The sequence below is a fragment of the Bubalus kerabau genome, chromosome 21 (genome assembly GCF_029407905.1).
Source record: "Bubalus kerabau isolate K-KA32 ecotype Philippines breed swamp buffalo chromosome 21, PCC_UOA_SB_1v2, whole genome shotgun sequence".
NCBI lineage: Eukaryota > Metazoa > Chordata > Mammalia > Artiodactyla > Bovidae > Bubalus > Bubalus kerabau.
In genome coordinates, this window is record NC_073644.1 from 64,156,877 (window position 1) to 64,178,014 (window position 21,138).

The 21,138-nt window shown below is 48.4% G+C and overlaps 2 long non-coding RNA genes across 2 annotated transcripts; one reads left to right on the plus strand and one right to left on the minus strand.

Annotated features, from left to right (window-relative positions):
* Nucleotides 1–98: 98 nt before the first annotated feature.
* LOC129636161 (uncharacterized) lies at nt 99–1,500 on the plus strand. Its single transcript, XR_008706699.1, has 3 exons — nt 99–526; nt 632–755; nt 876–1,500. It is a non-coding gene; the product is annotated as an uncharacterized LOC129636161 (long non-coding RNA).
* Nucleotides 1,501–8,454: 6,954 nt separating this feature from the next.
* LOC129636075 (uncharacterized) lies at nt 8,455–16,273 on the minus strand. Its single transcript, XR_008706620.1, has 3 exons — nt 16,098–16,273; nt 12,086–12,267; nt 8,455–8,953 (listed from the first exon to the last, which is right to left on the minus strand). It is a non-coding gene; the product is annotated as an uncharacterized LOC129636075 (long non-coding RNA).
* Between the last annotated feature and the right edge of the window lie 4,865 nt (nt 16,274–21,138).

Consider the following 21,138-nt stretch of genomic DNA (forward strand, 5'->3'; position numbering starts at 1 on the left):
AACCCGCATAGGAGGAGAACACTGAGGCAGAACTTGAGTAACTAAAGTGATTGCTTTAAAGTTAAGTAACTTTAAATAATTAAAGAGATTATCTCCACCTGTCTGCTCTGAGTCTCTTCCAGCTGACATAAGGAAATGGGTCTGAGGGCATTGTTTCTTATCCTCTGTGTGTTTACTTCTTGCTTGTGACGCGTGAGACCCACTGCCGGTTCTTGTCTGTGTCCTGATGCTTGGTCCTTCCGTGATGTATGAGAGGATATGGTGCTTCTCAGCTTTCGCAGCGCTGGGAATCTCCATGAACACAAAGAATCGTCCGTATTTACCTTGATTCGTTTACAACTGGCTTTGCTGGCAAGGCCCCTCCTGCTCTGCTGGCTTCATCTCCCCAGGGAGCTGGTCTCACACGCCAGGATGTTTGTGTCCCTCCCCAGGGTGTGACGGCATTGTGTTGGCTGCACCTCGTCAGGCGTCCCCTCCAGCAGGAGCCGTGTTCTCTTCGGAGTAATGAGACCCTCCTGAAGACTCGGTCAGGTGGCCCCCTACTCCCCAATGTGCAGAATGCTGGGCTGCGACAGGCCCTGGCTTTGTCCCCCTGCTGCGTCAGCACTGATTTCGCTTCTGTCTTCTCTAGGGTGAGACAGACTCAGAGACAATTCCAACATGAGGGTTGGCTTAGAGTTCAGTTTTCACAAACAGCCGCCAGTTGAGGAAGCTTCCAGAGACGAGGATCACTGGAGGGGGAGGCTGAGGAGCAGGTTGGTAGTCGTGGGCTCCGAAGCCTTGGGGGCTATTTTGCAGACGTGTGTGTGTGTGTGTGTGTGTGTGTGTTCAGTTGCTCAGTCGTGTCTGACTCCTTGTGACCCCATGGACTGTAGCCCACCAGGCTCCTCCGTCCATGGGATTTTTCCAGGCAAGACTACTGGAGCGGGGTTGCCATTTCCTCCTCCAGAGGACTCTTCCCGACCCAGGGATGGAACCCAAGTCTCCTGCATTGGCAAGAGGATACTTTACCACTAGTGCCGCCTGGGAAGACGTAGGGACCAACTGATGTCCATCTCCACTGAGAAAAGGAGACGAAATAACCCAAGGCTACGGCAGAGGGGTTGAGTCTTGGCATAGGTGCCCCAGGGGCTGGGTGGACGTGTCATGTCTTGATGGGCTTGACAGTTTCCATAGCTTGTAGTCTGCCTGGGACCGTGGGCATTCCTCTTCCAATAAGTCTCAGAGAAATAACAAACCCATCACACTAAAAACATTTCACCAACTCCATTTTCACTGAAAAAGAGTTTTTTTAAAAAATGTGTTTGCTTGCATTTTGAGCTGGGAAAATCCAACAAGTACTGCAGACTGCCCTCGCCCCAGGATGCCGCTCAAATATGAGCAATTCTGTGGAACCCGTCGATGTGAATGTCACGTTATTTATGTCTCTAAGAGTGCTACCCATCTTCAAGGGAGGCCTGCAATTTCTAGCTTTGGAGGAGGGCTGTAGAACATATATTTAATTTTTGAGATATACCAGAACAAAATGAGTGTTTCCAGAGTTGTGTGCTGTTTTGGAGATTTTGAAACGGAAATGTAAGGGCCTGTGCGGCTGGTGTTGTATACGACTCTAGATGCGTAAGCCCTTTTGGTGACACCCCTGATTACTCACTGCGAGTCTTGGACCCCGACAGAGAGGCGGAGTTCCGTTCCCAGCACGTGATGGGCCCACCGCTGGTGTTCAGTGGCACCCAGACGGCCCTCTTTCTACTCTAATACTTATGTATCTATTTTCTTACATATTAGACAAAAACTAATCAGAGGGCGGATCTTTCAAAGAAAAGTGAGGAGAGGCTGAGAACAATATAGCAAAGGAACACAGTCCGGCTTGCCTTTGGTATTTGCAAACAAGAGGGAGAGAATTGGAAAAGTGTGGTGGGAATCCCAAATTTAGATATAGGGGAAATAAGATTAGATGGAAAATGTGGAGTTTGTCAGGGAGGACCTTGAAAGCAGTGATAAGTGAAACAAATGGCATGTTAGAAATAGCAAGAATACGGGCTTCGGCGAAAATGAGACGCAGTTCTGAGGAGGACTTGCTCAGCTCTGATCGTGGAGGCTCTGATGACTGGTTTTTTTCTGGGTTACTTGTTGACCCGTGGATGGTGGGGGCATCACAATTATGTATCAAGGGTGCTGCTCATGCTTCTGGCAATAACTGAATATGTTATCTTGGATCATACTTGGTTCTTAGAACAACTAGAAAAGCTGGACTAAAAAGAAAAACTTTTTTAAAAAGACATTGGAAAGCTGCCAAGATATGGAGAATTTGCAGTACCGATATTGGTGTATTTTCTCTGACACAGTGAAATCAAGCTAAAAATTAATAACGAAATTCAGGAGACAGTCCCCATGTTTGGAAATTAAACAATACATTTATAATATCCATGTCAAAGAAGAATCACAGTGGAAATTAGAAAATATTTTGCGTTAAGCCACAGTTAAATTGCTGCCTTTCAAAGCTTAGGGGATGCAGCAAAAGCCAAGCTAAGAAGGACATTTATGGTTTTAAATGTTTTAATTTATGCATACACTGTAAAATTTTTAAAGACTCAAGAAACAATTGTTTAAGAATCTAAAGAATTTAGAAAACAATCAGAAAATCAAGTCTAACAGTAAAAAGAAAGGAAAAAAGCAAACATTAGTAAGATAGAAAACAAACCTAAAACCAATAAAATCAACATTGCCAAACACTAATACTGTAAAATTTCCTCCAAGTGCCAGGTTAACCGCACTCCATAAATTTTGATATGTTGTGTTTCTTTTCATTTAGTTTAAAATATTTAAAAATTTTTCTTGAGTTTGTTGATATTGGACATTATTTCTTGAGTTATAGAAATTGGACTATGTTAAAAATCAGGAATTTCTGTTAATCAAAGGATACCATGAAAAGGATTAAAAAGACAAACCACAGAGGGGGAGAAGTTATTTAATGTACATATAAGTGACAAAGACATGGGATCCATAATATATAAAGAACTCTTACAAATCAATAAGAAAAAGTTCAAAAGAAAAGTGGGCAAAAGACAAAAGAAAAAATACACTTCACAAGAGAAGATGCCTAAATGACCAATAAATATATGAAAAGCTGTTCAACCTCAGTGCTCATCAAAGATGTACAAATTAAAACCACAAGGAGATACCTGGGCTGTAAAAGGCAAGAAGATGATAGATCTTCAGCTGTTAAACTAAACGAAATCACATGGAGGCCTTACCATCTCTTCAGGAATCTGGCAGCACCAGCCGTGGGAATAAGATCATCTGAACGAGTGTTATCAGGAAGCCCTGTTTACATCGCGTTCTCGGCTGCTTTGACAACATCTGTATTCGGAGGCGGTCCTCCATAAGCATGAACAATGGCATAATAGGAGGAAAGGCAGTCCCCGGGATTACCTGTCAGAGCTGAAGGATGGAGCTTGGGAGGCTGGTGTTCTGCTTTCTTTCTCAACTGCCAAGCAGGAAGCCGGCCAGAGGGTGCAGTTGGCATGTAATAGGGGCCCCCTCACGGAAGAATTTAAGGGAGTCTGGGCTGCTTTATAAGACTTGAGTCCCAGGAATGATTCCTTAGGCTGCTGTCAGAGAGGGCTTTGCAGTTAAGCATCTGGAGGTGGATCCCCCTGGAGGACAGCTGAGCACTGCTTCTGACCAGGGGCGGGCAGGCCCACAGCTTCCCCGACTGGGAACACTCCCCCCAAGTGACCCCCTCTGAGGGGACAGAGGGATTAAGAAGCTGCATGTTCAGTCCCAAAGTGTTTTGCAGGAAGCAAGTTTGGAAAAAGATCACTGGGAAGTCTCTACTTTGTTGTCTCTCTCATGTGCAAGATTCAGGTAAAACTCACACCCTCGGGACTTCCGGGGTGGGCCAGTGGCCAAGGCTCTGCGCTCCCAGTGCAGGGGGCCCAGGATTGATCCCTGGTCAGGGGACTAGACCTCATACGCCACAGCTGAAAAAAGGCCAAAAAAGATCCTGAGTACCTGAACTAATACCTTGTGCAGCCAAATAAATATTAAAAAAGAACAGACCCTAACACTCCAGTGATAATGGAGTTGTGTGCATGCATGCTCAGTCGCCGAGTCGTGTCCGACTCTTTGTGACCCCATGGGCTGTAGCCAGGCTCCTCTGCCCGTGGCATTCTCCAGACAGGAGGATGGGAAAATGGAGGAGGCTGGCCCCAGATAACTGCGTTAGTTGCTCAGTCATGTCTGACTCTGCGACCCCGTGGACTGTGGCCCACCAGGCTCCTCTGTCCATGGAATTCTCCAGGCATGAACAACTGGAGTGGGCTGCCACGCCCTCCTCCAGGGGATCTTCCCGACCCAGGGATCGAACATGGGTTCCTGCATTGCAGGTGGACTCTACTGTCTGAGTCACTGTGGGAGCCCAGCTATGGTGCTGGATTCCCATGAGTCTCACGCATCTCACACCACCTCCCAGCAGCTGGCCTGGCACTTCTGTTTGTTGTTGTCTTTTCGGCCCCATGGACACAGCACGCCAGGCTTCCTGTCCTCCACACTCTCCCAGAATTTGCTCAAGTTCACGTCCGTTGAGTGGGTGACGCTGTCTCACCATCTCGCCCTCGGCCGCCCTCCTGTCCTCTGGCCCCTAGTCCTCTCCCGCACTCCCCGCACTTCGGGCCCTTCCGCAAAGGGCCCCGTCCTCTGCTGCCCGTCCTCGGCCCCCAGGCCGGTTAGTTTCGTCTTAGTGCGGTGCTCTCCCTAGAAGAGTCCAGATGTTTCCCTCGTAGACTCCTTCACTTCCTTCCCTGTGCGCGTCACGGTCATCTCAGAGAAAGTCACGTTGTGCCCCTGGTCGGAGCACGCCTGCCGGGGACCTGTCTTCTGAGACCTGTCGGTGGCGGTTTCTGCAGGCGGACCCTGAACCAGGTGGTGCTGAGGGAGCCCGTGTTTTCCCTGCAGTTCCCCAGCCTCTGCAGGCGCTCTCCTGTATTTTGTGTCTTAAACTCTTTGCCAAACAAAATCCCTCTCGAGACAAATCCTGAAACTGTGTCATACCAAACATAAATGGCAGCTCCGAGAGTTATCGCTATCATTTTTTACAAAAGAATCACTTATTTCTTTGGCTGCTCCGGGCCTTCGCTGCAGCAAGCAGGGACTTCGGTCTTCACTGTGGCGGGTGGGACCTTTCCCAGTTGTAGCGTGTGAGCTCCCGGCTGCGGCGTTCGTGGGATCCAGTTCCTATGCTGTCGCGCTGTGTCTCTGGGCTCTGACTTTTTGCAACCCCAGGAACGGTAGCCTACCAGGCTCCTCTGTCCATGGCATTTTGCCTGGAGTAGGTTGTCATTTCCTACTCCAGGGGATCTTCACAACCCAGGGATCAAACCCACATTTCTTTCGTCTCCTGCATTTGCAGGTGGATTCTTTACCATTGCACCACCTGGGAAGCCCCTCTAGTTCCCTGACCAGGAATCAAACCTGGGCCCCTGCATTGGGAGCACGAAGCCTTTGCCGCTGAACCACCAAGGAAGTCCCTGCCTCTACCAGTTTTTAAAAAAACTTTTCATTTTGTATTGGGATATTCCCATTCCGGTATTCTTGCCTGGATAATCCCATGGACAGCGAAGCCTGATGGGCTACCATCCATGGGGTTGCAAAGAGCCTGACATGACCAAGCATGCGTGTGCGCACACACACACACACAGCTAATTAACAGTGTTGTGATACCCTCAGGTGAATAGTGAAGGGACTCAGCCATGCATACACATGGACCCATTCTCCCCCAAACTTCCCTCTCTTCCAGGCTGCCGCATGACATGGGGCAGGGCGCCCTGTCCTTCTCGCCTACCTCTATCGTTTTGAAAGAGGTCAGCCGAGGAGCCCTGTGCCTGCCTGTTTCGGGGACCAGCAAACAAGGGAGAGGGTTTATTGCTCCAAGACGCTGTCCCGGTGACCAAATCCCATCAAATAAGCAAACCGCCACTTGGAATGATCCCTGCTTCCCTAGTTGAATGTTCAGAATGGGAACACGGGGATTAGCGCAATAATGAACACGGACTCATTGGCTGCCTCAGTTTCGGGTTCTAGACATGATAGGGCCTCCCTCAGCCCCCGGTATAGCAGGCATCAATGTGTACACCCCATCACCTACACATCAAATCCTTCCTTATGAGGGAAAGTTGTATTTATAAATGGAAGTGACAGTTGTATTCTCAGTCCTCTGAAGTGCTGGCTGCAGCAAAGTGAGCACTGCAAGCATGTGAGGCTGCTTATCGGGTGAGTATCAGGATATTACCCACTAACGGGCTGCCACCTGCAGCCCTGATGGCTGTCTCGACGATGTGCTCACACTCATCAGCTGAAATTTCTTACATATTTATCTGAACGGAGAAAAGAATGTTCGGGGGGAAGGATATCCACTATTTTTTAACTAAAATTTTGTATTTTCTGAGGAAGTAAAAAAATGCCTATCTACTTGGACTGGCCTAAAATGCAATGCTTTTAATACCAACCTGATTTATTTATGACCAGGCTTCCAAAATCATGTTTAACTTTATTCTTAAATTGACCTCTACATCAGCAGTCTTTTCCAGGTTCTTATTTTTAGCCATGCTCTCTCTCTTTTCCATGCTGTTTTGGAATGATTAATGATAATTAACCCCAATCATTATCTATACCCCGAACCCTCATGCTTTATTTCTAGTTTTTAAAAGTCTTCATGCATATTATTGATTTCACCTCCATACATGTCTGCGAAGTAGCAAGAGGAGTGAAGAGCTGGCTCTTCACCAGCGGGGTAGTATAGTCAGCTGCTCCGAGAGACCTCGGGAGGGCAGGTGGGCAGTGCAGTGAGACACCGACAGGGAAGGAGGAGGGGAGAGACGCCCTGCTGCCCCTTCCCAACGGGAGACATTTTCAAATTTAGATCGTTCCTTGTCAGTTAGATACCCATATGCTTTTTGAGCCAAATCAGACTTGAAAAGAAAACATTTAAGAGATGGAACCATTTTGGCACCCAGACGAGCACTTGCTTGCCTACCAAGCCTCTCTGGGTTCTTGCCAGTCTTGGAAATCTGGTGGCTTTGAGTTTCTAGGGACTCTCAACGTCCCTCGCCAGTGCTTTGTACGTGGGTCAGTTACAATGGCAATATGCCTGTACAGGTGCAGAAATGTCCATCTTTAAGGAAAAAATCACTGCACAGTATTTTGGAATATGACCTGGGAGCAGATGCCATAGGTCTGCACAAGCTGTGCCTTGATTTGGGCAGATCGTGAGTGGATACGAATGTGGTGCTCCTTACTTTGTATGTGGGGTGGGGCCCTCAGAGAGCCCTATCAGAGAACACTGGCTGGATGGACCGTTTCCCCAGTACATCGTTTTTGGCATATTGATTACTGTGAGTTAAAGGCATTTGGGAAGCAGCAGTGGAAAGCAGAGCTCTCTGACCCTTCTTTTCATCCTGAAAGCAAGAGATAAAACTCCTGCATGAAAGGTGCCCTCTTAGTACCAGGAGGCACAAGCACGTACTCAGTCATGTCTGACTCTTTGAGACCCCGTGGACTGTAGCCTGCCAGGCTCTCCTTTGTCTGTGAGGTTTCCTGGCAAAAATACTGGAGTCGGTTGCCACGTCCTCCTCCAGGGGATCTTCTCAACCCAGGGATCAAACTCACATCTCCTGCACTGCAGGCAGATTCTTTACCACTGTGCCACCTGGCGAGCTACACCAGGAGGAAGACATGCTTATCACCAGCACGTGGAGCTGGAGCTAAGAATCTGTGAAACGCGCCTCACTGAACTAGCGCTCGTCTTCCCAGTTACGGCTCCGCGAGTCCCTCCCCAGCCCACGACTATCCTGTCATCGATTGTTCTTTGTTGAAGATGCTCCACAAGCCGGAATGCTCTGCTGCTGTTTTGAGTTACTTTTCCTTTGAGTTTCTCCCTTGTGATGTGTGCTGCATGTGTTGGTAAGATGTTGCTTTTCCTGTTGTTAATATTTGTGTTTAAGAGTTTCAGCAGAAAACCTAAGATGGGTAGAGAAAACGTTTGCCTCCCCCACGGCTACCAGGAGGTGCAGGTAAAGAACCTGCCTGCAGCGTGAGAGACGCGAGAGACGTGAGCTCGACTCCCGGCTGGGGAGGTCCCCTGGAGGAGGGCCTGGCAACCCTCTCCAGTATTCCTGCCCGGAACATCCCATGGACAGTGGAGCCTGGTGGGCTACCGCTCACAGGGTGGCAGCGAGTCAGACACAACTGAGCACCGCCACCCACCCAAAACTGCAAAATAAACCTTGGGGACTTCCCTGGTGGTCCAGTGGGAAAAACTCCATGCTCCTGATGCAGAGGGCCTGGGCTTCATCCCTGGTCAGGGAACTAGACCCCACATGCTGCAACTGAAAAGAAAAAAACATCCCCCGTGCCAGAACTAAGACCCTATGCAGTCAAATAAATAAATATATTTTAAAGTGAACCCTAGGGGAGCTATTTCTCAGGGAACTATGGGATGATAAATACCACGGCAAGCCAGGAAACAGGTCCAACACCTGAGACGACAGCATCAGTCTGAACAACAAGGATGCGTTTTAGGTTAAAGAGGGGCAACGACGCGCCACAGAGGAGAAGGCATGGAGAGAGCCTGAAGGAGGTGATGCGTTTTAGGTTAAAGCGGGGCGACGACACGCCACAGAGGAGAAGGCATGGAGAGAGCATAAAGGAGGTGATTGGGGAACCTAAATCTTGAAGTTGGGACAGGATTCAACAAAGGGAGATGCAGATAAATTCCCCGGAGGAGACACTCCAGCGAGGTCCAGACTTCAGGGGGTTCAGGGCATGTTCCAGTCGTGGCAGGCTCTTAGGGATGGGACAACATGACCGCTTCAGAAAGAAGGACGAGGCATTGTCTTCTCCGGAGTTCACTGCATTTAGCACAGTCTGATGGGTAGCTCGTCCTCAGTAACGGACACTGAGAGAATAAATAAATGAAAACATGGACCCAGGTTGGACTGGAAAGAGTGGGAGCTCGGACCCTGAGACGAGGGCCTCAGACTTGACCCAGGGCAGAGAGAAGAGCAAGGGTGTGCCCAGGAGAGCTGATAGGAGAGTGAGGAGACAGCTTCACGGCTGAAAACCTGGGGGCATGGGAAAAGAGAAGACGGGGGGCAGCTGGAGCTGGGGCTGAGAGCACCCGAGCAGCCATCATCTCCATCACAGACACCCAGGGATCCTCTTGGCTCATAAAATAAAACTGTGAGCAAACAAAGATTTATTATAAGGTACCATTATGGCCACGTGGGACCAAGGGAAAATGAGAAGATGGGGGGAAACCCTCCAAGGCAAACTGCTAAAGTTGCTCAGGAACGGGGGTGAGGAATCATCGTATGGAAATAAAAGGGTCTCAGGAGTCCTGAATGTCCGTAAATTATACTGAGACACAATCCGCGTTGCCGCCTGGTAGAGCTGTGCCTTTGTCCTCTTCATCTGTTGTCATGGGCTACCAATCCTGGAGAGAAAACTAGCTCTGAAACAACTGATTAAATAAATTTAATTATCTTGGAAAACATAAATGGGGCCTCGTGGGACTTCTTTCTGTTTGGCAGCGGTTAAGAGCCTGTCACCTGACTCCTCTGCTTTCTGCCCTGACCGAGACGGCCTGATCGCTGTGAGTCTCCTCTAAAGGTGACTGGTGATGGTCTCAGTTGCTCAGTCGTGTCTCAGTCTTTTGTGACCCTGTAGAAGGTGGCCCACCGGGCTCCTCCGTCCATGGGATTTCCCAGGCAAGAATACTGGACCGGGTTGCCATTTCCTTCTCCAGGAGACCTTCCTGACCCAGGGATTGAGCCCACGTCTCCTGCAAATCCAGGTGGATTTATTACCACAGAGCCAACATCTAGTCTTAAAATACATCGCGTGTCTAGAGATTTCTTACTCATCCTAGGGACCGTTCTTTTTAAGAAAAACAAAAAACACTGATTCAGCTGTATAGAGGCACAGTGCAGAAGGTCATCTTCCTTTACAGAGTGAGAATCAGTACAGTATTTGTTTCCAGATACACCAGAACCCACACTCCAGCAGTCTTCTCTCTGTCCCTGAATCTGTATTCAAATGAGGGTTGAAGAAGCAAGCCACAGACCTCAGGTGTGAGCTGGACCAGTGGTTCTGAGTGGGATGCTGGCCCGCAGCAGCCCAGCCTCACCTGGGAGTGTGGAAGGAACATGCGCTCTCGCCCACCCCACACCGACAGGGTCAGGGCCCCTGTGATTCTGGTCGGAGCTGAAGCTTGTGACCAGCGGGTTACAGCCTGGAGACCTGTATTCAGCTCAGTTCAGTTCAGTCGCTCAGTCGCATCTGATTCTTGGCCATCCCATGGACTGCAGCACGCCAGACTGCTGTTCCAGGTTACAGCCTGGAGAACTGTATTAGTCAGGGTTTTCCAGAGGAACAGAGCCAATGGGCTATATATAGACATGCATAAGAGGAGGTTTAGCACAAGAGTTGGCTCAGCAGTTGCGGAGGCCGAGAAGTCCCCTGAGCTGCCATCTGCGGGCTGGAGACCGAGGAAGGCCGGCCGCGTGACTCAGTCTGAGGACCGGTAACTAGGGCGCGGATGGAGTCATGTCCCGACCTGAGCCCCAGAGCCCGGAATCCAGATCGCCGGTGTCTGAGGGCAGGAGGAGCGGATGTCTTGGCTACGGCAGAGAGAGAACGAGTGTGCTCTTCCGCAGAAAGAGGCCTTGCTGCCTCCTCGGGCCTTCGATGCGTTAAATAACGCTCACCCATGCCGGGGAGAGCAGCCTATTGTACAGAGTTCACGGATTCAAATGCTAATCTCTTCCCAAAACACCCTCACAGACGCAGCCAAAAATATTTTACCAGCTATCTGAGCCTCCCTTAGCTCAGCCAAGTTGACACATTAACTATCAGGGTAGCTATCGATAAAACTAGTGTACAGACTGAGCATATCCTGCGGATTAATTCTTCTCCCTTCTTTTGTTCATTCAATCCCTGTTTCAGTTCATCAGTATTTTATGGTGTACTTGCCAGATATCGCTGTATCTGCTGGGATGATACAGCAGTCAAGGTTTCTGCTCTAAGACAGACTTGCAGATAAAAGACAGAACACCCAGTTCACTTTGAATCTCTGCAATGAAAACAAATTTGTTTAAATATGTTTGTCCCAAGTATTGCATGAAACATCCTAAAAGTTGGTCTTTGTTTTTCCGAAATTCGAATGTAACCGAGTACCCTGTATTTTTATTTGCTAAACCTGGCAGTCTACTCTGTGGTGTGTATATTCTTGTGGGGAACGTAGACCCACAAAAAACTACACTTATTTTAAAAAGCAGTGCTTAAAAAAAAAAAAAAAGCATTGCTTCTCAGTGTTGATGCGCAATTGAGAAATAAAAAGGTCGAGTGCAGTGAGACCGGCACTGGGTGGGCTGGTCAGAGAAACCCTCTGAGGAGCTGAAGCCAACGATGTGCAGCTCTGAGGTGAGAAAATTCCAGACAAAAGGACCAATTTACTGCAAAGTTCCTAAGATGAGAAGATTTTAATATGTTCTTGGAATTGGCCAAAAGTCAGCAAGGATGAGCATGGCAAGGGAAAGAGGCAGACGGTGGGGGTGGAGGAGCCCAGGCTCGCTCTGCTGAGGCCCGAGTGGAGAGCCGCATTGAGTCTCACACGGGAGTGTTTCTAAGCACAGAGGAGCCGCAGAGCTGGCTTTGTGATCTTAGACACCACCCTGGCTGCTGCAAGGAGAACCCTTGCTTCTGTAAGAACAAGGAGCAAGGGTGTGCAGCAGGGAGGCAGGTCAGGAAAGGTTCGTTGAGGTCCAGGGAGGAGATGGAACCAGTTAGGGCACGGGTGGTCGTCAGGGATGTGGGAGGGAATAGACACATTCGGGATACGCTTTGGAGAGGAGTAGACGGGGGAGAGAAACTGATGCTGCAGAGAAAGAAGGGAAAACTGCAGAGAGAGAGAAAGGAAAACTGCAGAGAGAGAAGGGGGAGAACTGCAGAGAGAGAAGAGCTTGAGGAAGAGGAGGGGATAAATTGAAAAGCCCCAAGGAAGAAGCTGGTGGGAACAAGGACAGCTTACCTGTTGTGATTAATCAGAGAGAAGACACAGAGGGTACATGCAGGTGCAGCTGGGGCTTCCCGGGCGGCTGAGATGGTAAAGAATCTGCCTGCAGTCAGGGGACCCGGGTTCCATCCCTGAGTCGGGAAGATCTTCTGGAGAAGGGAACAGCTACCCACCTCAGTATTCTTGCCTGGGGAATTCTGTGGACAGAGGAAACTGGTGGGTTACAGTCCATAGGGTCACAAAGAGGCGGACATGGCTGAGTGACTAACACTTGGCTTCACAGACACAGGTAGATCTGGAGATGTGGTTACGAACAGTACGGAAATCCCAGGAGGAGGTGCTTTTCTTAAATTCAATATCAGCTTCATCACAAAAATTGTGTTTAATTTTGTGCTTGTGCTTAATCGCTCAGTTGTGTCCCATTCTGCGACCCCATGAACTGTGGCCCACCAGGCTCCTCTGTCCATGGGATTCTTCAGGCAACAATACTGGAGTGGATAGCCATTCACTTGTCCAGGGGATCCTCTTCTCCAGGGGATCTTCCCAATCCAGGGATCGAACCCTGGTCTCCTTCATTGCAGGCATAGTCTTTATCGTCTGAGCGGCCAGGGAACCCCAAATGAAGGATCTGCCCTAGTTCTGTGTGTATATATATATATATTTGCTAATTATGTCAGCTACCATGTCTGTTAAATGGAAGACAGTCACAACTTGATTGGATGCAATTACAAATTGTGTGTCTGCCACGAACAATTTCAAATATATTTTTGCTCCATTGGGCTTCTTCTTTAAGAAACTGTGGTTTTAAAAAAAAAACATGAAATCTACCCTCTTAACAAAATTTTAGGTATGTACAGTATCAACTATATGAACATTGTTGTAGAGCAACGGAATGTCATGTTGGATGCCTGAAACCTTTTACAGCTCGTTTCCCCCACCCCTAGTCTGCAGGAACCACTGTTGTGTCCTCTGCTTTTGTGCGTCTGGCGACTTTAGACACCGCGTGTACGTGGAATCGCGCGGTACGTGTACTTCTGTAGCCAGCTTATTTCACTTGGCATAACGTCTCCAGGATGCCACATATCGCAGTTTCCTTGTCTAAGGCTGACCACATTCTGTTGTACGTATAGATCATGTTCTGTTTATCCTTTCACGTGTCGATGGATATTTGAGTCATTTCCACCTCTTGGCTATTGTGAATAACGCTGCGATGAATGTGCAAGTACAAATATCTCTTTGAAATCCTGCTCTTAAATACTCAAAAGTGGGATTGCAGTGGAGCAGGACCCTATGGCCCTTGCGACCCCTGTCCTCAGCCTGCTTTTTGTCTGTGGAAAAACTTTCGTCAAAGAATAAGCTTAATCAGAGAAGTGAGGAAATGCAGAAACACAGGGGAACAGTCAAAGGAAACCAAATAATAATAACGTATCATTAAGTGTTGTCCCAACTTTAGTTCCTTCTCTAGGGCTGTAGATAATATTCTGAGCCATATCCTGTGAGCTGTCTGTCTATAGATACTGAATCCCCCACCAGGTGGGGAAGTTAGCTACATGATGACCTGACTATAGCCACGACATAAGCTGCCACAATTCCAAGAATTGGCCTCCAAGAAATGGACACAAGCCGACCTTGGAACCGAAGATTAACTGTACCTACAACAACCAAGATGGCGCTGGTCAGACCAGCGATGACCGATTTCAAGACGACCGTCCGCGCTGACTGTGCGGTTTCTGCATGGAGCCCCTCCCTCGTCTGTAAACGGTCTTGCCCACTGATGGTCAGCGGGGGGAATTGGCTTTTGGACAGACGTCCGCCCTTCCACGCACCCCCGCTTGCTGGCATCTGAAGTAAAGCAAACTTCCTTTCCACCGACCCGACCTCTTTACTGGCTTCTGAAACAACGAGTCGTGTAACCCCACTTTTGGTAACAGGATTGCGGGATCATATGGTTGCTCTATTTTTAATTTTTTGAGGAACTTCCATTCTCTTTCCACGGTGGCTGTACCAGTTTACGTTTTCACCAGCAGTGTGCAAGTCCTCTAATCTCTCCACACCCTCGTCAGCGCTGATGCTCTCTGTTTATTTCATCACGGCCGTTGAAACAGATACGAGGCAGTGTCGCATGGTCACTTTAATTGGCGTTGTCCTGACGATGAGTGATGCCGAGCGTCTTTTCTTACACTTGTGGGCTAGTTGCATGCTTTCTTTGGAGAAATGTTTACTCCGAGCCTTTGCCCATTTTTTAAATTGGGTTGTTTGGGTTTTTTGCTCTTAAGTTGTAGGAGTTCCTTGTATTTTTGGGTATTTGCATCTTATCGGGTAATAGGTTCACAGGCACTGTTTCCCAGTTTGTGGGCTGCCTTTTCACTGTGTAGACTCTTCACTGTGCAGAGACTTTTTAGTTTACTGTCGTCCCATTTGTCTATTTTTGCTTTGTTCCTTGTGCTTTCAGCGTCATAGCCAAGAAATCATTGCTAAGACCATTTGGCTTCTTAACAGTACTAAGGGGTAAGTGTATTATTTTCCCCATGAAACAGTGCTCCTCCAAAGATTATACTTTCATTGTCCCTGCAGAAACAAATTTTACTTTTAACGGTAACCTCTTAAACTAAATTTACAATAGAATTAGCCATCACATCAGACATTTCATTTTTAATAGAACAAAGTCCAAAAACTTCCCACTGATTTCATTAATTGTATGAAACAGCAACAGCCAAGTCTAAACTTTTCTTTTTGAAGCATATGATGGCACTTATCAACCCACCATTATTAGCCATTTGCAAAGCTTCGCTCTGCTAATGGAGCCAGCAACAACAGTGCTTGCCTCATGTTTCATATCTGTAAAAAAAATTTAAATAAAAGGGCGTGGAATTAGGTGAAACGTTACTTGATGTGAACAGAAAGCCCTGCTTCAGAGTGGGGCAGGTGACATTTCCACATATCGTACTTGTTGTTTGGGGAAAATAACTTCACAATCAGTTCTTGAATACCACTCTGAAAGAGACGCCGATACTTCTTCAGCCAGTTTGTGCCTCCTGGTTTTTGTGTGGTCACTGAAAGAACAACAGCCTCCATGGTGGGGAAGCAATGTCAACAACCATCTGACCGAGCCGTTTAATGGCTCACGGCCAGGGTTCCGACTGGGACCAGTGTTTCTTATTCCAGGCCTGTTACCTGCTCTTTCTCTCTGAAGGCTTTTCAGTTTTTTTTTTAAACTCTGGTGTCTTACATCTTATACTGTTGTAGTTCCTTGTGACTTGTTTCTATTCTGGGCTCTCAGTGGGGCCTTTACACCTGGGGTGTGCTGTGGTTTAGTCGCTCAGTCGTGTCCGACTCTTGGGACCCCATGGACTGTCGCCCGTTATGTTTATTTCTGTGGTTGACATTACTCATTGCCTACCTAGTAAGTCTTTCCTTCTTTCTTACTAACAGAACGTCTATACAGGAGGGCAGCATGCCTAATTAGAGCTTCGCAGCCACTCTTGTTGGTGGGCTCGGTCTCGTGACTCAGTTCTGTCTAGTGAGATGTAAGGTGTGACCGCAGTTGGAGTGGGTGGTCTGCCGCTCTTCTTCCTGATAGAAGCACAGTGGAAAGACCCAAGATGGGAAGAGTGTGGCAGGAACTGAGCAACTTCCCCACAGCCAGGTCGCTGCACAGCTCCAGAGGGCTCTGCTCATGCCGTCTGCAGCACGATGGCTCCTTAGAGTCTGCAATGCGGAGGCCCTGCAGTGGAAGCTGTGCCCCAGTGCGCCGTCCCGGGTGGGGGGCCCTGGCCTGCGTATATGACTCCAGGAGTCTCGCTCTTCTCTGCTGCGGTCCAGCCCCGGCTGATCCAGGGAGTTCGAAGTGGGGACGGCGTCGGCGAGGATCAGGAAACAACTGCTTAATTACACTTTAATTAAGGATACAAAGAGTAATAGAATAAGGATAGCTCAGTAGGAAAATTCAGTGAAGAAAAGAGGCTGAGTAGCTTGGTTTACACGGGAGACCAATAAAACTTCAAGACAAGAAGTTTGCACCACTTACGTAGGCCGCAGGCGTCCTTCTGTTCTCCCGAAGGAGAGGAGACACTGAGGCCTCCCCGGTCGGATCTTAGAAGCCCAGGCATAATTAGCAAGCATGGCAGGTTCCGCGCTCCAGATGGAGACTCAGCCAGATTTTGAGAAAGAGAGCGACATGGGGAGACCAAGTTTCAGTGAACAAGGCCCGCACTTTATTTTCCAAAGTAGTTTTTATACCTAAAGTTGTGCATAGGGGATAATGGGGGAAGGGGTGGAGTCATGCAAGGACAGCAGTTCCTGGTCCTAATTGAAGCCAGGCTTTCAAACTTATCATATGCAAAAGTTCAGGTGAATTAATTACATCATCTTCTGGCCAGGAGGCCTGTTAACATTTTAAGAAACTTATCTTTCTCTAAAGGTGATTATTCCAAAGTCAGGCACCAGCCTCCAAAAAAGCATTGGACAAAGCTGCATTCCTATAGGGCAAAGGTGAGGTGGGCTCAATCAAGAAAAGAATTAACTCAAGGGTCCAAGGTTACAAACATTGAGGCTACTACTTACATTTCTATACACCCATTATATCAATCAATACACTGCCAAGGACACAGTAGGTACGGAGTATGGAGACTTGGCAGCAAACATTGGCTCAATAAGTGAAAAACCCTTCACCAATACAATTTCTAATCAATCTTTTAACTAATCAAAGGAATCTGTGTTTAGACAGTTTAGAACGTCTCCTGCCTCTCACAGTTGGGAGGCTCTGAACAATCACATGTGGCCGGAAAAACCTACTCAGGCAGGCTAGAGGACTTCCAAAGGAGTTTGTAGGTTGAAACACTGTCACACCCAGGAATTATTAACTGGAGCTGTAAGCTAACTCTTTTTTCAGAGAGAGGTAGTGGGGGACAGCCCCCGTAAAGTCAGAGGTGTAGGTGAGAGCACGAAGCCAAAAGTAGGCAGACTCTGGTTTGGGGGTAGATGCTCGAGAATTTCCAAGGGGACTCCTGAGGCTCGATCCCGCCTTTGTGTGTGCCGAGCCTCCTTCCTCATGACCTTTGCCATGGGCGGAGCCCCCGCTCCCGGCAGTGATAGAATTCCAGTTGAGCTATTCCAGATCCTGAAAGATGATGCTGTGGAAAGTGCTGCACTCAATATGCAATATGCAATATGCACTCAATATGCAATATGCCGGCTCCCGGCACTTCTCAGAGTGGCTCTGTTTTCTTCCCTCTTCTGTGCTTCATGCCCCCCACATCAGAATATCTCAGGGTCAGCCCCCTGAGAGAACAAACCTGACATCAGCTGATGGTGGAGGAGCCACAGCCCTGGCTGGGTGGAGAGGGGTGAAGGGAGGGAATCGGGGGTCTGGGTCCTTCTAATGAGTGAACCCTCTTGCTTTCAGCCCCATCCCAGCCCCTGGATTCAGACATGGCCGATGCTTTCAGACCCTCAGCCTTTAGCGGATTCATGGTGGATTCCATTTACGATCTGTGGCTTCTCTAGGCTTAGACACTTAGCAGAATGGAGAAAGCTGAAGCTAAATTAGATTCCATTATTATCTTTCCAAATTTTGTTGACTTTTTTTTTTTTGCATTTCCTCTCCCATTCGCTTCTTCTTCTTTGACTCCTTTACGACTCTCTTAGAGGGTTTGGACAGGGCGTGGAGACAAAGGCGTGCGGGGCTAACCCGAGGTTGACAGGGGCCGGTGAGGGTGCAAGCCTAGGTGAGCTCTTGTCAGCGTCTCTGCTGAGAAGCCTCAGGCCTTTCGTCCACACCCTAGGCATGTGGACTGAAAACAAGAACAGCAAATGGAAAGAAAAACGGTGTAATTCAGAATTGTAGCTGGAGATGGCTAAGCCCAAAGAAAGACAACTCTGAAACAGTCACCAAGTTTCTTCTTGAATGGCCAATAAAGCTACTGCATATAGTAAAAATAATAGCAATCAACTCAATAATAAGAGCAATAACACCTCAGTGATGAGAATAGTCAGCTCTCCTCAGCACTGTTGAGCTCCTGGCCTGTTAGCGCTCCAGGCCACTGACTTCGCACTAGACTGCTTCGCCTCTCACCGATGCTGGGGCTGCTGCTGCTGCTGCTGGTGAAGATGAGGAAGACGCGGGCGAAAGCTGGCACTTACAAAGCGCTCGGTGTGTGCCCAGCACATTCAGTGTTTTGATCCTCACCACCTTCATTTCCGACAGTTACTGTTATTATCCCCAACAGGATAATGCACAGAGAGCAGCTAAGTACTGTGCACAAGTTCACCTAGCTAGGATAGAACAAATAGAACAAAGGATTAATATTTCAAAGAGAATGAATGGTTCAAAGCCAGGACTAAACTGGCCAAGTCCTTCTCTAGAGGCCTTGCTTGTACAAATGCACTATAGATAAAAATACTTGAATTTATATATCACTTGACAACTTCAAAAGCAATTTCACTTCATCTCATTTGATCCCTGGGGCTTCCTTGATGGTTCCAGTGGTAAAGAATCCACCTGCCCATGCAGGAGATGCAGGTTCGATCCCTGGGTCGGGAAGATCCCTTGGAGAAGGGACTGGCTCCAGTATTCTTGCCTGGAGAATCCCATGAACAGAGGAGCCTGGCGGGCTACAGTCCATGGGGTGGCAAAGGGCAGGACACGACTTAGCAACTGAATAACACAGAAACACATTTGGTCCCCGTGGTCCCACTGCACAGCTGAGAAACCTGGTGCCCATCTGACTCCAGGCAGTACTGGTAAGGAAACTATTTTTATCTACCGACATGCTGATGTACGTTGTCGTGAAGATTCTCAGCGCGTCAGCCCTTAGCTCAGCTCTCTCACTGTTCATTTTGATGATTATGAACCTTCATTTACACAGAACCCCACGAAGAGACATTCTCAAGGCAACAGAACTACTTGAGTGCAAGTTGTAAATTGTTGGTTTAAGCCTCAGAAAGTATTTTCCCACAGAAACTGCATGAGTCATGGTAAGTCATAGGCTAACCCACAAATGCCAGAATGTCATTTCTGTGACCACGCTCACCGCAGCTCTCTAGGGCCCGAGGGGAGAGGAGCCCAGGAGGAAGGGGGGCCCAGGGGTGGTGAGGTGCCCCCCACTGTGGGGTAAAGCGTGGAGAGGCCGTCATCACCTGAGCATGAGGTGGGGCAGCTGGGCGCCCTTAACACCTCCCTCATGTGCCAGTTGCTTCAGTCCTGTCTGACTCTTTGCGACCCCATGGACTGTAGCCCACCAGGCTCTTTTGTCCATGGGATTCTCCAGGCAAGAACACTGGAGTGGGTTGCCAGGCCCTCCTCCAGGGGATCTTCCCAACCCAGGGATGGAACCCGAGTCTCTTACGTTTCCTGCATTGGCAGGTGGGTTCTTTACCACTAGGGCCACCTGGGAAGTCCTGACACATAGTGGCCCCACACAAACCCTTGCCACTGATGCAGAAGGGAATAAAATTTGCATTTTTTTGTAGTCAAACTTTTTTATTGAAATATAGTTAATTGACAATGTTGTATTAGTTTCTAGTGTACAGTCGAGTGATTCAGCGATACATACCCGTGTATGTAGATTCTTTTTCATTGTAATTTATTACAAGATACTGAACGTCGTTCCCCGTGCTGTACAGTAGGACCTTCCTGTTTTTCTATCTTCTGTATGTAAAGTTTGCTGTTTAATCGAAGGGAGTTCCTGGCACAACGCACACTCCAGTGATCCGGGAACCCACGTTTCTGTGCTGAAAGAGCCGAGGTTGGGGGGATCGGATGACAGCCAGCCCTTTGTAGGAGGAGCGCTCTGTCTGAATGAGGCTGATTTTCTGAAAGAATTCTGCTTCCTTCTCCGTAGTTGTTGGGCCCCTACTTTTACAGTTAACCAACAGACCGTGTATAATTAGAGGCTCTGCTGTTCCAGGGGGGACATTAGGAGAATCTGATATTCCGAGCTAACGTAATCAGTCATGTCAAGCGAAGATGTCTGTGCTTTTGAATTAGAGTCTCTGGGGGATAAAGCACTTGCCATCCTGACCCAGGATAACAGCTGGGCATGATTGTGCTTTAATTGATTAATTCTAATAATTATAACCTTCATAATCATTAACTCAGTTATTCATCGATTAATACCTCCTGGAGAAGGAAATGGCAACCCACTCCAGTATTCTTGCCTGGAGAATCTCCATGGACAGAGGTGTCTGGCAGGCTACAGTCCATGGGGTCGCAAAGAGTTGGACACGACTGGGCGGCTAAGCACAATATCTCCTTCTGGTGGCTCAGATAGAGAATAATCTGCCTGCAATGAGGAAACCCAGGTTCATCACTGTGCTGGGAAGATCCCCTGGACATGGGAATGGCAACCCACTCCACTCTTCTTGCCTGGAGAATCCCATCGACAGAGAAGCCTGGTGGCCTACAGTCCATGGGGTTGCAAAGAGTTGGACATGACTGAGTGACTAACACACACTTTCACTCATTTTAAAAATTATGTGAGATGAACAAATCTGAGATGGATGATGGTGGTTATCTGAGCCCTTGGGGTCTGTGGACCTTCTGCAATCGTGGGAGACGAAATGTTTTTGTGTAGAGGGCTGGATGTTCCTGTTGCCAGCGCCCAGAGATTATTTTATCTTGCATTTTTTCCTGAGAGAGATTATCATTCCTGGCCACAAAGCATCTCCTCTCTTTATTATCAGAGGGGATCTGATGAGACATCAGCTATCTGAAATTCCAGAAGCTGGGACTTCCCTGGTGGTCCAGTGGCTAGGAACATGCGTTGCGGTGCAGGGCGCGTGCGTTCGCTCTCTGGCTGGGCGCTAAGACCCCACACGCCTCAGAGCAGCTAAGCCTGCAAGCCGCCGCTGGAGACCCTTGGGCTCTGGTACTGCGGGCTCTCCCTCCCTCTGCCTCCTCCCCCAGGTTTTGGGCCTGTTTGCTGCAGGCTGGTCCTCTGCCCTGCGCCCCAGGCATCTGTAAACTGCATTTCTCTTTTGTGCTTCCCTCATTTCTGTGACGCCACTCACCCGCCTGTCAGAGGTGGACCCATCCCTTCCTTTGTCTGGTCTCTCTCAGTGCTCCCCTC